A 19,524-nucleotide genomic window follows, 5' to 3' on the forward strand; every position below is an offset into this window, starting at 1 on the left:
CTCAATTAGACACAAAGTGTTGGTAATCAAATACCCATAAAAGCAAGGACATTTGCAGCATTCATCGTTAACAGAACTGTGAGAAAAAAGTGAGAAAAGGCAGCGATCACAAGTAAACACAACAGAAAAAGGAAATGACAGAAAGACGGAGAAACAGAGGCCCACTTTTTAGTGACGGAAATGTCCAGAAGAGAGTCTCTAAAAGCTCTCATTCAACAAGGACTGGAAGTAACTGCTGATAAGGTCCTTAATACACACTCTGTAGAGCTGAGACAAGAACATGTTTCTCTGATAACACACAAAGGGCTTGTTTTACAGGGCTGCCTCTTTTAAGTAAAGAAATAAATAAAATTAAAACTTGGACAGACCTTATATTCACATCCATGTGTACAGTATATGCAGAAAACACACATTGTACCATACACACGTACTCACACACAAACAATTAGACATAAACGTGCATACCCTCACGCAAAGACAACCACACACACACACACACACACACACACACACACACACACACACACACACACACACTAAGGATTGGACGCTATGAAAATTTCATGTCACGATTATTGTGACCAAAACTAATTTAAGATTTACGATATTATCGCAATAATCAAAATATCCCCAACATCCATTATCCTGGGACGGAACAATTGCCAAAAAATAGAAGATCTACAAGCTCAAAGCGAGCTTGTAGATTTGGTAGAGAGTGAAAAAAAAGACTGTATAAAGTAATTTCCAGGTCCGTTTTACCAATTATAGAGGGTTTAAATGGTACCAGATATGCAGCTCGGCACATAAAATGTGAATTGATCCCAGTGCATGGCGGAGGATAATTTCACGATACATTTAAATCTCCCCAATAAAATAATTGTGAGTGTTTTTTATCACGGTAAACAATAATAGCGATTATCGTACCATCCCTAACACACGCACACACACACACACACACACACACACAGGCACACACACACACACACGCGCACACACACTACAGACATACCAGTAAGACTCCCTAATCGGGAGATAAGCGACCGCAGGTCACTTATCTCCAAGGGCAAAAATGTGTTTTTCCAAAATCTTCCTGATCCATGTTGATGACATACACATACTGTGTAGTGATTTTCGTGATTTTAGGGCAAAATCTGTAGGAGCAGTGTCCAAAAATGTGTTTTTAAAAATCGGCCTGGAGGTGGCGCTATATGGGAGAGATTCATGTTGATGGGATGAGTGTAGACATACTGTGTACCGATTTGCGTCATTTTAGGGCAAAAATTGTAGGAGCAGTGTCCAAAAATGTGTTTTGCAAGAATCGGCCTCATGGTGGCGCTAGAAGAGGGCCATGTGAGAAATGAGGGGTGGGATCTCCGCGCCGCCAAGGCGGACGAATAGGTACCGGCCCCGGCTGTCCCGGTCGCTCCTAGCCGGAGTTACGGCATTTTATGTGAGCTGCAGTGTAGGGGGTCCTCCACTGGGGGCGCCACCACTTTTGCACCCGTTCTGGAGCACCAGGAGTCGGTGGTCCCCGGGAATTCCCCGTGAGCAGCCCCGTTGGGGTGGTCATTTGGTCAGTTTAGCACATTTGGTCATTTTTTACATCTGGGGGTCCCCCAGGGACCTGGGGGTCCCTGGAGCTCCAGGGGTCCTTGGAGGTTGTAGTTTGGCAGGTAAGGAGTGTGTGTGCAAAATTTGGCATGGATCGGGGCAACGGTTGCGGAGATATGAGCAGGGCAAGAGTGTGACGTGTGACTGACGGACTGACTCACTCACGGACAGCCTGTGGAGGTTTTGGTAGTAAATGCGACCTACGGTCGCAATTAAACTAGCAGCGTGGAGGCACCATGCTGCCCGTCATAAAGCAGAGCATTACATAACAGTTATCAGTGTCTCTGGCGGTGGGGGAAGGGGCTTCGCTGGGTTATGACGGGCTTTCCTCCATGATGCATGCTGCCGGCTCCATCTGGGAATCAATCAATGCTCCTCCCCCCCAGTGACAGGCAGACAGGCGAGAGAGAGAAGCCCTGTCTTCCCTTTTAACAAGCCTGTAAGCCAAGGTGAAACCACGCTAATGTCAGAAACATCAATGATCCAGAAACCAGTGTGTGCGTTAGGGCTGTCACGATATGACATTTTACATGACGATTAATTGTCACTCAAATAATTGGCGATTAACGATTTAATTGTGTTTTTGTCGTTGATAATTACATTTCTGTTTGGCTTTTAGGCTTTGAATTTGCATATGGTAGATATGACACATAACCTAAATATACAAATGCATTACTGACATATTTGACAACTTACTACTTAAAAAATAACATTGATAGTGGAAATAGCTGATCTACAAGCTTGTAGATCTGCTGTAGATTTCCACTATTTCTGACATTTTTCAACATTCCCAATTATGACGATTATGACAAAATAATTGCGATAATGTCAAATAATCACGATTAGACGATTATGTAATAATTGTGACAGCCCTAGTGTGCGTGTGTGTGTGTGTGTGTGTGCGTGCGTGCATGCGCGCGCGTGCGTGCATGTGCGTGTATTTTACTTAAGTAAAAGTATCAATACTGCGGTATAGAAATACTCTGTTACAAGTAACGGAATTCAAAATGTACTTGAGTAAAAGTAAAGTGTTGGCATCAAAATGAACTTAAAGTATACCAAAAGTAAAAGTACAAAATGTTTGAAAATAGCAGATATACAAGTTCGCTTCACGACGCGTTGTGAGCTTGTAAATCGTCTATTTTCAAATAGCCTAGGTATCCACCTGTTTCCGCGGGAGTTTACTGGAGATTATTTGGACCACACTTCCGGTTTAACAGCAGACATACAAACTCACGTCGCGTCGCAGATGCAACCTGTTGTGAGCTTGTAAATCACACTCGGCTGCGGCGCCGGGAAGCTCGGTACAACGTCTGCGCAATGCGGCGTTGGAAACCCGTGGATAGAATAGGGCTAAACTGGTTAATGTATGTTTTATAATATTGTAATTTATACCTGCAAAGTAATAAATAACTGATGTTTTCAAATAAATGTAGTGGAGTAAAGAATGTACTTTACGTCACTGCAGCAAAGGCAAGGTGAGGGTTGTAATAGATTCTATGAAATGTAATCTTTGTTTTATATGTGCAGTCATGTGTCTGTCACTTTACCTCAGCAAGTTAAAAATACAGTAAGACTGACTCAGCAACAGCTGTCTATCGGGACCATGGCTCCACACGCGCTCCGACGTCATCAGTCCATACATGGAAGACTCTTCAGAATTGTATCTTTAGACATTGTTTAGGAGACACCCTTTCTTTATTCTTGTCACACTGTATGTGTATAAATGGGGGACGCTGCCTGGGAGGGGGAGGCAACACGCATGTTAAGTGTTGTCTCAGAGCTCTTTGATTATGTTGTTAATAAATACTGTATTCATTGCACTTCCACCCTCTGGAAATTCAATTTATTTATATTATTATATTTAGTATAGTATATCTAAAGAATTCTCTAATAGGGTAAAGTGGGGTGATGGAATCGAAGAAGTCCTTCACATAGTGGAACCCCCAGGGGGATAGTGGCAGATAGAGAGAGAGAGAGACAGAGAGTGACAGAGAGAGAGACAGACACCATAACACTATCCAGTGGTGTCGCACCAAATTCTGGGTCCTGGGTACTTTAACTATTGAAAAATAGCAGATATACAAGCTCACAGCGCGGCGACCTTGTAGATCTGCTATTTTCGAGAGAAAAAATTGAAAATGTGTGCATTTTTAAAAAAAATATTTCAAATCCTTCCAAGGTTTTTTGAAAAACTTGTTTCCATGTCAGTGGTGCTCAAACCTTTTCATGTGAGGGACTCACAAAATGATATTTATTTGGCCACAGACCCCCATGTCAAAATATTTAGTTCCAGGGACTCCCCAGAAGCAAAATTTGAGTTACAAATGTTCGCCTAAAAAAATACATGTATTCAAAGATTTGCACACATTTTCACAACATTTTAAAAAAATGCAGATCTACAAGCTCGCAGCACTCGGTGCCGCGCTGTGAGCTTGTAGATCTGCTATTTTTCAATAGCTAAAGTGTAAAATAATTCCAGGCCCCTCCACCTTGGGCCCTAGTAAGTCCCACTTTTCCCCCCCTTGTGACGCCCCTGACACTATCCTGGTGATAAGGACTACGGCAGGTGAAGAGGAACGGAACCAACAGAAGCCAGACAAGTGTGCTGGATTTTGGGGTTATCAAGGTTGTCTTCTATCAAAAGCATGGTCTTGGGGTTAATCTGCTGCACCCCAGCTGGGGTGGGCGGCCGTGTACTACAGATTAAGAGACCAACACACACCAAAACCCCCGCTATAATTGCCGTCAAGGCTGCGGTTGTCAGAAGATCTTCGTACATTTATATAGGATTACCCGTCACCCCCGACACCCCTACCCACCAAGTCCCGCTGCGGCTCACCTCCGCGCTAATGTCTTCTGAATGACTCTATATACGATGTTGAAATTAATCTGGGCTAGTTTGGTGGGGAGGATTAGGCAGCTGAAAGTGTTGAAAAGTGTTGAAAATGTGACACCGGCTGTTTTCTTTTTTTTTTCTCTCTGCTGGATCCCTCTTAACTAAATAAGACCGGGAACGCATCTGTGTCACACAATATTTTTTTTATACTTTGGCTATAAAAAAATAGCAGATCTACAAGCTCATAGCGCGGCACCGAGTGCCGCGCTACGAGCTTGTAGATCTGCTATTTTTGAAAAAACATAACATTATTCACAAATCTTTGAATATATATTCTTTTAAAGCGAACATTTTGAACTCAAATCTTTGCTTCTGGGGGGTCCCTGGAACAAAAAAAAGGTGGGGATCCGCAGCCAAATACATATATTTTTCCGGTCTTACTGGTTTAAAAGTCAATCTTCGCTGGCATTAATAGTCGCTGGGGTGGCAGTGAAAATGATCTAATGGGGTGTTATGTAATCCTACAGCAGCATACTGAGGGGGGGATATATATCGAGGTGGCGGGAAATGATGACAAACAGGATGGAGGGGGGGGGGCTGCAGGACGTGCGCTGCCTACTGGAGAGAGGTGGCGTCAGTTCAGAAAAAGCTAAGGTATGGCAACATGACTGGTGTCTTGCATGCGCGCGAAGGCGCGCATGCAAGACACCAGTCATGTTGCCATACCTTATCAACAGGCACAATGAAAATTATTTCCCCCTGTAGCCAAGGTATGGCAGCTGCCATAGCTTGCCATACCCAATTGACGCCTCTGCTGGAGAGCGTTTCCCCACAGTCATTACGGAGAACAGATCATGTTACTAAATCATCAAAGGTTCATTTAGCCCGAAACAGAAAACATGTCAATCAACTAACAGTCTTGTGCCCCAAAGGGCACCAAACAGCCCACGGTACCTGCTTAGTCGGTGTGAGCCACTGTGGATGAAAGTGTCGGCCGAACACTTCAAATTGAAAATTGCAATTAATAACGTGCCTGCCCGACATATTAAATGTCACTTGTGATAACCGCTCACGACAGGTTTATGAAATAAAATACACGGATTGTGCCACGCCGTCGTTAGCATACAGTAGCAGGCATGTGCACACATAGACATCAAAGGGGGGCTTGAGCCCCTGCCCTTTTATCCATCCGTAAAAAGTGCCCTCTTCAAGCGCAACACGTTGTGAGCTTGGAGGTCGGCTATTTTCGATGCTTTAATGATGCGAAGATTCGTAGGATCGTAGCTAGTTCGGGAGGCGGTCACAAGGGGGCGCGCGCGCGGAGGGGGACGGGACACTGGGTCCTGCCCCCCCCTTACCCAGGGTTCATAGGGAAAGCAGATGGTGGGTCTCAGTCTTGTTGCATAGCACTGCTGCTGCTACGCATGGCTGTCTCGAAGGGGCTACTGGTTGGTTGTGCTGCTGACTTCTGCTTGGATCGTGTTTTTTCGCTGCTGTCTATGCTGGGATCAAGGCAGGTTGTATGGAAAGTCTCTGGGATTGTGGATTCGGGTGGACACTGCTGTGTTCTAGTCATAGACTGTAGAAGGGTTCTAGTATTGTTTCAACAAGTTGTGGATCTCTGCGGATGTTGCTGATTCCCAGCTGATTTCTGCAGTGCAGTGCTGCTGAATCCATGCGGCAGTTGTTGTTGCTAAGCTATTTTAATACGTTTGGGCTGTTGTTGTTGTTGCTAAGCTAATTTTATTGTGCCTTTGTAAAAGAAAAGAGAAGAAAAGAAGGAGGGTGCCTAACTTGGCTGAGTATTTCCGGCTGTGTCTGCTTTTTTTTTATCGCTCAATTCATGTTCTTAACTGCCAAACTAAGAAGCTGTGTTCTTGGCCAGGTTGTATGGGAAGTTTGAGATCGTTATTCTGGTAATCGCTGAATTCTAAACTGCTGTTTCAAGGTTCAGATTTTTTGGCTATCGTTGCCGGTGCCTAGCTGATTCTGTACTTTCAGTTGTTTGTTGCTAAGGCTATTTCAAAGGTGCTACAGGCTTGCTAAAGTTGCTAAAGGTAAACTCAGTATCATAGAAGTTGGCTGTGGCTACGGGCTAAATGCTAACTTATTTCGTGCCCTGGTGGGCCTTTACTGGGCTACCATGAGTTAAAGTAATCTCAGTCGTTGGGTTTGTCGATAACAATGTCAGTACTTTGCAACGGCGCGGGCCGTATCTGCTAGCGCGGAACAACAGGTTTAATGTACAGTCAGCTAGGAGCTAGCTGGTGGCTATTGCTAGCCGGCTATTACGGTAAGGATGCTGTTAGCTGGTAAATCAATGTGCTAGCCATGTCAAGGCAGAGTGGCGGCCCGCGTGAAAACATGGCCCCGTAGCAAGTAATGAATCACGCTAGGAGGATTCAGTTTGTAGGTTGCAGGTGTCTGTAAACGGCAGCGTTCACCTAGCTTCTGAGCTAGCAACTCAGAACTCATGTAGCTAAAGAGGTTTGCTAATGTTCCGTAATGACTCTTCAAGCTGCATATTCCATGGGGGTTGCGTGTGTCCGTGGTCAGCAGCTACCTAGCATACAGGCTAGCAGAGGGTAGCGTCACGAAGCGAAGGGTGGCGCACGTTCTGCGCATACTGAGCGCATGGGTAATGTGGCTCTCTAGCATTCAACCTCCTTGTCACCTGGTCCGTTACGATTCTTTTTCGTTATTATATTATTTTATGTGCACGCGCAGTTCAATAGGGCAGGGATGCGCATGTATTATCAATGTCTATGCTTCGCTTGTGCCCACTGTTCAAGCTTAGCATACAGGCTTCGTTTGCTGTTCATGAGGATTTGCCTGGTCTCGGTTAATGCTAGCTTTGCCCAAGCTGCGGCTGCCTGCTGGCATAGCAGCTGATGAGGGCTGCCGATGCTACGCTTGGTGAAAACGCTAACATAACATGTTTGCAGCCCGGGCCAGAAACTGCCGCGTGTCTGTTGGCATCAGGGCGGCGTCGAGTGTGGCAGCGTTGAAGGTGAAGTCATTGGATAATATCCACTATCGAGCTGCCGTATTTGTTTCAATCTAAGGTATAGTTCTGGGTCACTGCGTATCGCACTGTATGTCCCCGTGGCGTTTCCGTAGCTGCGGCACTCGAGCTAATAATTACAGCTAGGGCTACTGCTAGTGAAAAATGACGAGTTGTTTATCGTTACAAACCATGTTAAAGCGGCTACAGGACTGTTGCTATCACGTTCACCATTGCAGCTCCAGGATAAAGGCTGCTAACGCCATGCTTTCTTTTCAGCTTCAGGCTAAAGTGCTACATGTCTGTTGCTAACATTACTTTATCACTACAGATCCATGCCGGAGCCGCGGCAGGCCCGCTACTACAGCATCATGTTATTATGGCAGCTTCAGGCTAAGCGGCTACATGTTCCACTAACAGTGTGTTTTATTCATAGCTTGTGCTGCGGCTGCTACATGACTGTTGTAACATCATGTTCTTATCCAGGATTCTCCTTATCCGTTGTGCTGCTATCTTGGAGGCTAGAATGGTCACATCATGGTGCTAGTGGCTCCTATAGTTCAGCTATTGGTAGCTCCACTCAACTGCGGCGGCGTGCTAGCATAACTGCTAATAATTTCAGCTAAGGCTGATGCTTGTAAAATACTGCTTCATGTCTTCTTTCAGCTCATGCTAAAGCTAATACTTGTTGGTTGCTAACATTCTGTTTATTATTTCAGCTCCAGGCCGGAGTGGCTGCAGGCCCACGGCTACGTCATCAGGTTATCATGGCAGCTTTATGCTAAAGCGGCTACATGTTCCACTAATCGTGTTTTACTTTATAGCTTCTTGCTGCGGCTGCTACATGTCTAACTGCTAACATGATTTCTATACTTTCAGCTCGTGCTGGAGCTGCTGCATAGCGGCTACAGCAGCAGGTCGCCATAGCAGCATGGCGCTGCAGCTGCTGAGGTTTCTGCTAACAGATTTGTCATTTCAGCTCCAGGCCGGAGCTGCGGCATGCCCCTGCCACGGCATCAGGTTAGCATTGCGGCTTTGTGCTAAAGCTGCTACATGTTCCACTAAATCGCGTTTTTCTTTGTAGCTTCGGGCCACGGCTGCTACATGTTGCTGCTGACATCATGTCTGTCCTTTCGGCTTCTTGTTGGAGCCACTGCATAGCGGCTGCTACAGCATGCCATCGTTGCAGCGTCGCGCTGCAGCGGCTGAGTGTTTTCTGCTAACATGTTTATTCTTATAGTTTCGTCCACTACTGTATAGTTCCATGAGACCAGTCAGGAGTCGGTTGGCACTGGAGAGGGCGTCGCTACTACAGCTTCCGCTGCTTCTGCCGCTGCCATGGGCTGCCAGCCTGCCCACCCGCCCTCCCGCCTGCCTGCCCGCCCGCCCGCCCGCCTGCACTGCTCGCCCGCCCTCCCGTCCGGCTGCCCGCCCACCCGCTACAGCATCAGTTGATGCTATTACCGCTGCTACCATGAGCATGAACCAGCGCTGCGTCGTGCTGGAAGCCTGGGGTGCCGGCCCATCTTCCGGGGGCGCTGTCAGGCTGTGACCGTCGTCGCCACCGCCAGGTCGCAAGGGAACATGGGAAGCTGCAGTTTCAGCACCAGCGGTGGGAACTCCATTCCTCTCGCCAGCTGCAGCTTTCCCAGATGCACTGAGGAGCCACACTCTAGCAGGTAAATAGCAACGCATTTGCTTGTTCGATTCTGTGAGCGTTCAGCCGCTCTCTAAGCTGCTAATAATAGGCAACCATAGTTACATAGCAGCGACTTACTTGTACTGAATGTTGGGCTTTAGCCGCTCTCTAGGCTTGCATAGCTTGCCTTTAAAGGTCAAGACGGGTATCTTGTGGAGATTCTTATATGTGCAGCAGCAGACTCTGCAGCAGAGCGCTCTGTGGGCTGCGAAAAATTTCTCGGTGATCCTAAAAGTCAGCGACCCTAGGCGTGGTTTCATTGCTATGGTCAGCTAAAGCTAAGATTGTATTTCTGCAGCAAGCACATGCGGTCACCAAGGCCAGGCTTAAGATGTGACTAGCACATGGCCTCTGAAGATTGCAGCTCGCAGTTAAACCAGGGAAGGTACACCAGTGTCAGTCGCAGAACTAACTCTCCCTTCTGTCCTTTCATGTCCATGCTGAACACCGGGCTGTCTGCCTGACGTCCTCGTCACACGCCCCCCGGAGAGAGCTGCTAGATTGGCGGCCCGCCCCTCTTCACTCTGCATTCTCTCCGGATCGGTGCAGCCACACCACCAGCACTTCTGGTGCCCTCAGCTAACTCAAGATCCTGCACGCCCAGCTATCAAGCACACATAACACAGGACTGACCGAAGCGTGATGGTTCCAAGCTGGAGTTGGACGCGCTTCAGTTAACGCTTCTGCTGCTGATGCTAATAGTGCTGCAGGCACTATTAGCAGGGTTGTTCCATAGGGTTTCACTTTGCTGCTTCTGCTGCGTTACTCGGGGCACGCGCCCCTGATAGGTTGCATGTTTTCTTTGCTGCTTCTGTTGCGTTACTCGGGGCACGCGCCCCTGATAGGTTGCATGTTTTCTTTGCTGCTTCTGTTGCGTTACTCGGGGCTCGCGCCCCTGATAGGTTGCGGGCCACGATAAATTTTACGCTTTAATATTTCAATCATGCAAAGCTAGGTGGTTGCTGGGGTGTCAGTTAGGTAGGATGTATCAAGCTGTCTGGTGCTGAAATTATGAATTGAAGGTCTCATCGCTGCTTTTGGTTCTGCTGTCTGTATATATATTTTCAGTGTGCTGCTCCCGCTTTCACTAGGCTGTTTAGTATGGCTCGGTTAGATTCAGTATATCATTATAGTTCAGCAGAACCGCCTTCCTCACCGTTGGTTCGGTCTGCCAGCTGCTAATATTCTTACTTATTATTTGCTTTATCAGTATTAATAGCGTTCGGCTAGCGTTAATTCTTTTACTATTATTTTGCTTAGTAGTATGTATAGTAAGCCATGCAGGCGGTACTATTCTTACTTATTTCGCTTAGCAGTATTAATAGTAATTAATTCTACAGCAATAGGACAGGCAGTTCATAGTTGCCCCCGCAGTAATGATAATTCTTAATCGCTAGAGTCACAGCAGAGCTGCCTTCCTCGCAGTTGGCTAGCGATGGCATGGGATTCTGAGCTTTTGGCGGTTTTGGGGGTTTTGTAGTTTTGGGGGGTCTCGGGCCCGAACTCGCTGTAATAAGATATGCCCTCGATACTCATGGCAACATGAGGATCGTGGGTCAGCGAGTAAGGGCCCTAAGCAGAATCCATGCCAAACAATGCTTCACTTAGGATATAGATTCTATGCTCTTATAGTAGCACTTAAGGTAGGCTGCAATATGCTGCGCTTATATAGGCCTTAGATATTATGCTGTCTCTATAGTAGGGTGCTCAATATGCCATGCTGTTATGCTGTCTCTATAGTAGGGTGCTCAATATGCCATGCTGTATGATGCTTGCTTACTGCTTCCATTCTGGTCAATAAAGTATACCTAAACCCAAGTGATCGTCTCCTGAAATGATGCGAAGATTCGTAGGATCGTAGCTAGTTCGGGAGGCGGTCACAAGGGGGCGCGCGCGCGGAGGGGGACGGGACACTGGGTCCTGCCCCCCCCTTACCCAGGGTTCATAGGGAAAGCAGATGGTGGGTCTCAGTCTTGTTGCACTGCCCCGCCACCACCCCAGCTCCACCGTCAGGTTCTGCCTCGGATCCCCCGTGGGGGGTCTCGGGCCCGAACTCGCTGTAATAAGATATGCCCTCGATACTCATGGCAACATGAGGATCGTGGGTCAGCGAGTAAGGGCCCTAAGCAGAATCCATGCCAAACAATGCTTCACTTAGGATATAGATTCTATGCTCTTATAGTAGCACTTAAGGTAGGCTGCAATATGCTGCGCTTATATAGGCCTTAGATATTATGCTGTCTCTATAGTAGGGTGCTCAATATGCCATGCTGTTATGCTGTCTCTATAGTAGGGTGCTCAATATGCCATGCTGTATGATGCTTGCTTACTGCTTCCATTCTGGTCAATAAAGTATACCTAAACCCAAGTGATCGTCTCCTGAACTTTACTACTCGCCACTCAGTTTGCTAAATCAAGTGTCTCAGTTGCTACTTTAACTCCTATAACTCTCATGGTTGTCCCAGGCCTTGCCCACCTGCCCTGGCAGGTGAATAAACCTCTCGGTCAGGTGCAGTTCACTTTCTGGTTGGCTGACCGGGCAAGTGCTCGTTTGAGAGGGTATCTCTCTAAACACCTGAACGTGGCCAGAGCCTTGTGCTCTGTGGAATGTAAAATAAGGGCACGGTTTACCTATAATGTGCTGTTTTCACTGTTGCTACACAAAACAAAACATTTTATAGTGGACGATATACAGTAGTTTTCGGGCAAGTGGGCATGACCTTTGGGCAAGTAGAACATGACCTGTACTTGCCCGACAGGCAAGTGCCTCTGATACGCAGACTAAGCACACGTGTATATAAACAGGAATGAGGCCCGACCCCGAAATTACCCGAATACCCGAGAGACCCGTGCATGGTTCGTCGGTGTTTTATCGTAATCACTCGAAGCTGGGTCGGAATGGTCGGAATGGTGGCATTTCCCTCGGAACACGGGGTTGTCAATCATTATGTGTATTACCAGAGTGGACCCGAGAGGACCCGTACTGTGTGTGTGTGTGTGTGTGTGTGTGTGTGTGTGTGTGTGACGTGTGTGTACTTTCTGCTTTTTAATGGAAACAGTTAATAAAGCAATCAATCAATGTGTATGTGTGTGTGCGCAACTACATTGATTTGATTAGTCTGATATACCACTTAAAGGGGAGAACCACCCATTTTCAACATTGAACTATGTAAATAATATACCTTTGAGTTAAGACTTTAAGACTTTTTTCTTATTTCCACATAACAACTCAAATGTATATTAATTACATAGTACAATGTTGAAAATGGGTAGTTCTCCCCTTTAAGCTGTATTTAAAAAATACTGATAATAGCCGACAAACTGTAAAAACGTATTATGTGTTGCATTGTAATGCGTTATGAGCTTGTAGATAGATTAGTTAAGACTGTTGAAACTCTACTGTCAAGTACAGTAGATCTTTTTCTTTACTCATCTATGCCTCTAATCGTATTGTATTTTAGGTACTTCTTATAGTCATTTGTTTCTGCAGTGCACACTGTAGTTCTAAACTTAACATCCAAAGATGTGTAGCACTCACCAATTTTTCTTTTAAACGGCCACAAGGACACTAGGACAGTGCTTCAATGTCACCAATTTATTCTGGTCAGACATTTCAGTCCACCTGGCCTTTGGCCTTCATCGGGGCAAGGGCTACTAGGCTGAAACACTGGCACTCCCTTGTCTGACCAAAGTAAATTGGTGAAATTGAGGCACTGCCCTTGTCCTTTTTTTAAAAGTTGTCAAGTGCTACATCCCTGGATGTTGAGTTTAGTACAGTACATGTTTTTGGGGTTTGGCGCCACAGAATTAAAGGTATATTCAGTGATTGTATTTCATTCAAAAAAAATATATATTTGGTACATTTTCCATTCATTCTCCTCACTAGAGTGTGTGCTGACCATGGCCCGTGTTGCGAGCATAGCTAGATTCGGTTTTCAGAGGTGGCCAGCCAGTCCTCGACCAATCAGGGTAGAGTATGGCTGTAGTTATGTTACGATGTTTAGTTATGATGGTCAAAATAAAAGTTTTGAGAACCACAGTCGCTCTGAATTAAGAACGTCTGCTAAATGCCTAGATTGTAAACTACTGAACTCATAAAATGGCATGTCTCGTAGTAAATCAGAATCATACATATCCTGAAGCTGGAGACGTAGGCCTACCGATATTCTGTGATTGGGTCTAATGATCAAAACGAGAACATTATAATGGTGTAAAAAATCTATAAAAAACTAAACATTTCCACGCTGTAAGGCCAGTAAGGGAAAAGATGACCCCCGCCGGCCACTTTCATTATCACTGAATACACCTTTAAACAGACAGACAGATTAAAACACCCAACTCCAATCATTAATGTTAAAATACCTCTAGTCTAGCCAATGCAAACCCCTTGGTGTAGTCACAGACTTAGACCTACGGTATGTACTGTACGGTACACCAAATACATACGACTGAGGTTTCAGTTCCTTATTTATTTTTCTCAGTTCTCTGGCTGCTGGAAAACACCAGTCAAATGATTTGTGGTTTGTCACGAAGTGTCTTTCCAAGTTCCCTTTCTTTCTTCCCCATCACTGCACAGTTGTTGTTATTCATTTCCCCCCAAATAATTAGTTGTATACTATGAGATATATTTTCACGGGTATGTCAATCAGTGTAAATTTTGGAGTCCTTGACATGAAACAGATTGAGAACCACGGATGTAAGGTTGCCAGTAGAATAATGGAAAAATAGTAAGTACACTTTTGAGTCAAACTGATACGCACATGATGCACATCAATGAAGGGCATGGCATGATTTTGCTTGATTAAACAACATATGTTCATTTGTCTTTTAATATTTGTTAAACATTTTCCACTTAAAAATAAATCATGATTCTGTCCATTTTGAATAGCTTGTAATGTATGCATGATGTGCAATTCACATATTGTTGATAGTATTAACATTGGTTCTCAGTTAATAAGTAGTATCTTTAGAAATGGTAGTGGTATGGCCAACCTGCTCGCTTTACCTTTGTTGTATATCTAGCACAGCGTAGTTCATTGGGACACGGAAGTTAGAGTCCTAGATATACCCCGGACCCCCTCTTTCATTCGCTAACAGTTCATTCATACATACGCCTCCAGTCAATCCACGTACCTACGTTCGTTCTCTCATTCGCCACTAGCTACTTCTCAAACACCCCCTTTTCCCAGGGTAACTCAGGCGGTCTTTTTAAGCAGCTTCAGCTCACCGCTCATTCTTTTCGAGCAGCTGTCAAAGCAGGTTGTGCTTGTCAGTGTCGGAAAATTCCTCCTCCTCCCCGGCCTCCTCCCTTGGCTTTAATTCCATGAGTGATAGGAGGTTGTCTCATTTCATGGTTATTCTACATGTGTTACTACACTGGAGTTGTTATGTTTGATTTTAAGATTGTACATTCAATGATGTAAGTGATGTATGTTGTTGTACTGTATTTATGCTCTGCTCTGGGGGTCTGAGATATCAGAATCTGTGTAGGTCGTGTTTCACAGATAAATCTGTATATCATCAGAGCAGAGCCCATCTGCCACACTCCATGCAATATCATTGCATAAACGTTATGATACTTCAATAAATGTCATATGTTTCACTCTAAGCTGAAGTGTCTAAATTAAGTATTAAAATAAAAAATATGTCGTAGCCCCGACCCCCCGACCCTATGAGGTGGCAGGGGGTCCCTGCTCAATCCCCCAATCAGATTGGGGGTCCCTGGCCTTAAAACGTTGAAGACCTCTGATTTAAAGGGATGCACAACTAGAGATCCCTAGTTGAACGGCATCAAGTTTATTTTATTTTATTCATTTATTTTTGTCATAATGACTGTAGTGACAGCTGAAATTCCGTCTCATTACTTCTTTTTCATGAGGAGGTCACATAAATACACGCTCATTTTCAAAGCAGTGCACTTTGGAGTTCACCCAAGTGTCTGAGACGTTAAATCAAGCACTCCAAAATACATTACTTTGGAAACCATCATCAAAATTTCATCTCAAGCTACGCTGGAACAATATCAAAAGGTTCAATGTTCACTTCAGCGCTATCCCCGGAGGAATACCTGGGATGTCAAAGAAATTTAGGTTTAGGAAACTCAATAGAATTTCGCATAAAATCACCTACAAATAATAAATACAGCCAGCAGGGGATGGGATGAGGTGACTAAATACACCAGACAGATGTTTTCTAAATTAGATTTAGGTACAGGCTGCCGTCTAGGGATTCTGGTGGATTCTATCTCATTTTCTTTCCGAAACAACTGGCTGTTTTAGCCAGACAGGATGCGATTAGAAGCCTCCGCTCAGAATCCTACATTGATTTGATATGGTGGATGCAAATGGCCCCAGCGATGTGGAATAATGAAATAACGTCATGATTTGCAACATAAATTAAAAGCAGAAATGGGCATGCACGTCAGCTAATTACATTAGGGTCGACTGTGTGCAACGACTTGACTTAGGAGGGAAGGAGAAGACAGGGAGAAAGGAAGGGGACCAACCAGGGATTTGCAAGTCAACAGGGCAGGGACGTCAATTGGGTATGGCAGGGGTATGCAGCTGCCATACCCAGGGGGGGAAATAAAAGTTACTTTTAAATATAAATCCATGAATGTCTTTTTGTCTATCTGCGCTGGTTATTATGTTGTTAAATCACAGTAAAATAACTACAAATGCAAAATTTTACAAAATGGTCACTTTTGCAAGGTATTATGATTATATTCTCCACACTTGTATTCTCCCCATCTTGACAGAATGCTATATTCCCAGGTTCCGCAGGTCAGCTGCACAGGTGCAATGCATTATTGTTAATTGTGGCACGTTTACTAACATGCTATAGCTGCACTTGAACGACCGTTCCAGGCTGCCATATCCAGCCCAAGAAACCGTAGAAACCTGTGTAAAAAACTGAAAAAAATAGTTTTTTTCAGACATTGTGAAAATAACCGATCTACATGCTCACAACGCCTCGCAGCGCCTCGCAGCGCGAGGCGTTGTGAGCATGTAGATCTGCTATTTTCACAATAGAACCGTGTTATACAAAATGTAATGCCTGTTTTCCATACCCTAGCTTTTGCTGAACTGACGCCACTGCAACAGGGGGAGGGAGGGAGAGCAAGAAGGCCTTTTTCACCATCAGGCAATAATCTGGGTACTGACACCTAGCCTCGCACAGCCAGACAATATCCCTGTGTGGACATTAGTCTGGTTCTTTTCAGTGTTCATTTGCTTTCCAAAGGGCGGTTACAAAAAGATTCAAACAGACTCTATTGGTTAGAGCAGGGGTCTTCAACGTTTACAGGCCAAGGACCCCTTAGTTGAGAGAGAGATGAAGCAGGGACCCCCACAACCTTTCACAGATTCCATATAGTGTCATTGTTTGACAGCACAATCATCAGTGTATTATGGATTCATGTCAATTTGTGTTTTCAGATATTTAACCACTTGAACTGACAATACTTAATAAACTTGACCTTTCACTCTGTACTTAGTCTGCTCTTTTCCCCCACTACACCAAACCTCTTTGCCGAAAATAGCCGATCTACAAGCTCACAACGGCGTTGGAGGCTGCGTGATGCTATTTTTGGCTAAGGTTCTCAGAATATGGACTCTAGGGTTCAAGTGGTTAATATAAAAAAGGAGAAGAAAAAAGGTTTCCATCTCACAAGGATTTGAAGGATCCCCTGTAGTAACTCTGAGGGGTCCCGGACCCCCTGTTGAAGACCCCTGGGTTAGAGCTACAACCAATCAGAGTAGCGCAAAGGTGATACGCCCGCCCTACATTTGCATACTGGGCCCCTGGTTGGTTCCTCACGACTTGTGAGCCGTGAAATATTTAAATAACTGAGTGGGGCCAGACCTAATCTGCCACAGGCAATTTTTCTTTGCAATGGCAGATTCGTCTGGCTACGCGCGGCTAACGTTGATCGACACAACAAACGGAACAACACACTCGCTCAAAAACTTTCCGCACAGGATCTACAGTAGGAAGCCATTGACACCCGAGGCAAACCACTACTCTAAAATCTCCAACATCTCACACCTCTCCTCCTCACAGCTCTTGACACATTCCTTAAGTGTTACTATGTATGAAGAAGATGTTCTGCAGCTCAGACATAATGCGTGACACCATCACATCCAGAGAGGCATGGGGCCACCGCAATCTCCATCTCCTCTTGACTCTCTCACTCATTTTTCTCCCTTTCTCTCCCCCTAATCTAGGCACACCTGTCACAGTTACCGTGGCAACGGCAACCTGTTGACCTGTGGGGTGGCAGTGATGGGGGCAGAGAGGCATCATCAGCACCCGCAGCTGAGGAGCTGTCTGTCACCGTCAACAGCTGCCATCCAAGCCGTCTGGATGGCAGCCTTCGGTTTCCAAGGGGGCAAAGCAGGATGAATGGATTCACAGTTCCGTGCAATTCTAACAAAGCAGGGACGTGCAGGCCATTGGGAAAAGCGGGACAACTCCCGAACGGCCGGTTCATTCCCGGCCGGAATGAATAATTAAATTAAAATGTTGGCCTTCGTTCCATTTTTGCCAACAAAGTAAATCGTCACTGTCGGGCAGAAACCTCGTATCTCCAAGTTTCAAATGTGTAAATTTTTTCGCAAAGCAAAGCCCTGCTTCATCATACAAGGCCGTCGCACAAAAGAAAACAGCAGATCTACAAGCACACAACGCCTCGCACCGCGAGGCGTTGTGTGCTTGTAGATCGGCTGTTTTCACTAGTTTAACTCATTCTGTGCCAGCGCCCTCTAGGGGCCAAGGAATGCCAGGGTATCTCTCATAGGCGAGCGCTTTAGCTTCCAGGACCTCACCTTCCAGGACCTCACGTGCTCACGTTCATGCACGTCATGGAAATGTCCCGGATGATAATGCTAACAGAATGGCTATTCCCATTTTGTCATCTAAAAGATCATTTTTGGGCGATTTCGCCGTAAATAAACCTCGCGCCGCTTCCCTAAAGACACAATCCAGAGATATAAGCCTTCAAAGATGTGGTCTTTCATTGGATTAGGCGGAGATTGGCGATTTCGTTCGCAAATTACGGCCGGCCGGGAGGTTGCTAGCTTTCGGCTAGTAGCTAGAAAAATCAGGCCAGGCTTCAGAAGGCCTCTTATCATTTTATTCATTTAATTAAAAAAAGCCGGACTACTTCGGGATCGGCACACTCGTGTACTCATCGGAAGCGGCGCCGAACATCGGGTGAACATTGGGGAGCTCAAAAATGTATTTTAAACCATTTTTAATGGAATATATCGTCGGACAGAGTAGAACGGCTAGCTGGCTAGCGGCTAGCGAGCCAGGACCACCCACGACTCTACAAGCAGCTCGGGGTAAGTGAATTAATAAAAAAAAAATTGTATTGGATTGAAATAAAGCCGAACTAGTTCGGGATCGGCACAGAATGAGTTAATAATTTTTTTAAATGATAAATACAAAACAAACGGTTTTGGACATAAAGGTTTCCACCCGACAACGACGAAATATAACTCATGTAATTGGCCCACTGGCTTGTCACTTGTCATGATCTGAAATGGCAAATCTTTGAGTAGCAGCAGTGCTATGGAGAGAGATCTCTCTATAGCGCGCAATGAGGGCCTCTCCAACTCTTTTTCCCGGGCTGAATCAGGGGCCCAGCACGTCCCTGTAACAAAGCGTCCTAGTTACGTTTTTGTGTACTTTCGGGGGGAAATGACAGACTTGCCAAAACGCCTAGCTTTCACTCTGAAAGAGGTAGCGTCTTAGAGTCCTGCTCGTGAACTTGTATGCTGCTTCTTCTTACAACCAAACAGAACAAAGTGTTTGGACCAACTGAAAAAGCCATCCTTCAGAGCCACATATACTTTAAATCTCAAATACCTGGAACGCGCCCGAGTCGCGTTAGATTTGAACCACTTTAACCATTATTTTATGTTTTAACTATTAAAAAACAGCAGATATACAAGCTCACAGCACGGCACCGAGTGCCGCGCTGCGAGTTTATAGATCTGCTATTTTTGAAAAATCTTGAAAATCTGTGCAAGTCTTTGAATATCTTTGACCCGATCTTTGACCTGACTTTTAAATCCTTCCTCTAAATCAGTGGTTCTCAAACTTTTCCATGTCAAGGACCCCCAAAATTACATTTATTTGGCCGCGGACCCCCATCTCAAAATATGTTGTTCCAGGGACCCCCCAGAAGCAGAGATTTGAGTTACAAAAGTTTGCTTTGGAAAATACATATTGAAACATTTGCACACATTTTTCACGATTTTTCAAAAATAGCAGATCTACAAGCTCGCAGCGTGGCACTCGGTGCCGCGCTGTGAGCTTGTATATCTGCTATTTTTCAATAGTTAAAGCATTCAATAATTCTAGGTC

General features: G+C 45.2%; 1 protein-coding gene across 1 annotated transcript in view; it reads right to left on the minus strand.

The window, feature by feature from the left end:
* Window positions 1-19,524, minus strand: part of slc4a11 (solute carrier family 4 member 11) — a 227,040-nt gene that overhangs the window by 122,465 nt on the left and 85,051 nt on the right. The gene's annotated exons all lie outside the window — the stretch shown is intronic.

This window comes from Nannobrachium achirus, assembly GCF_963921795.1.
Source record: "Nannobrachium achirus genome assembly, chromosome: 20".
Taxonomy (NCBI): Eukaryota; Metazoa; Chordata; class Actinopteri; order Myctophiformes; family Myctophidae; genus Nannobrachium; species Nannobrachium achirus.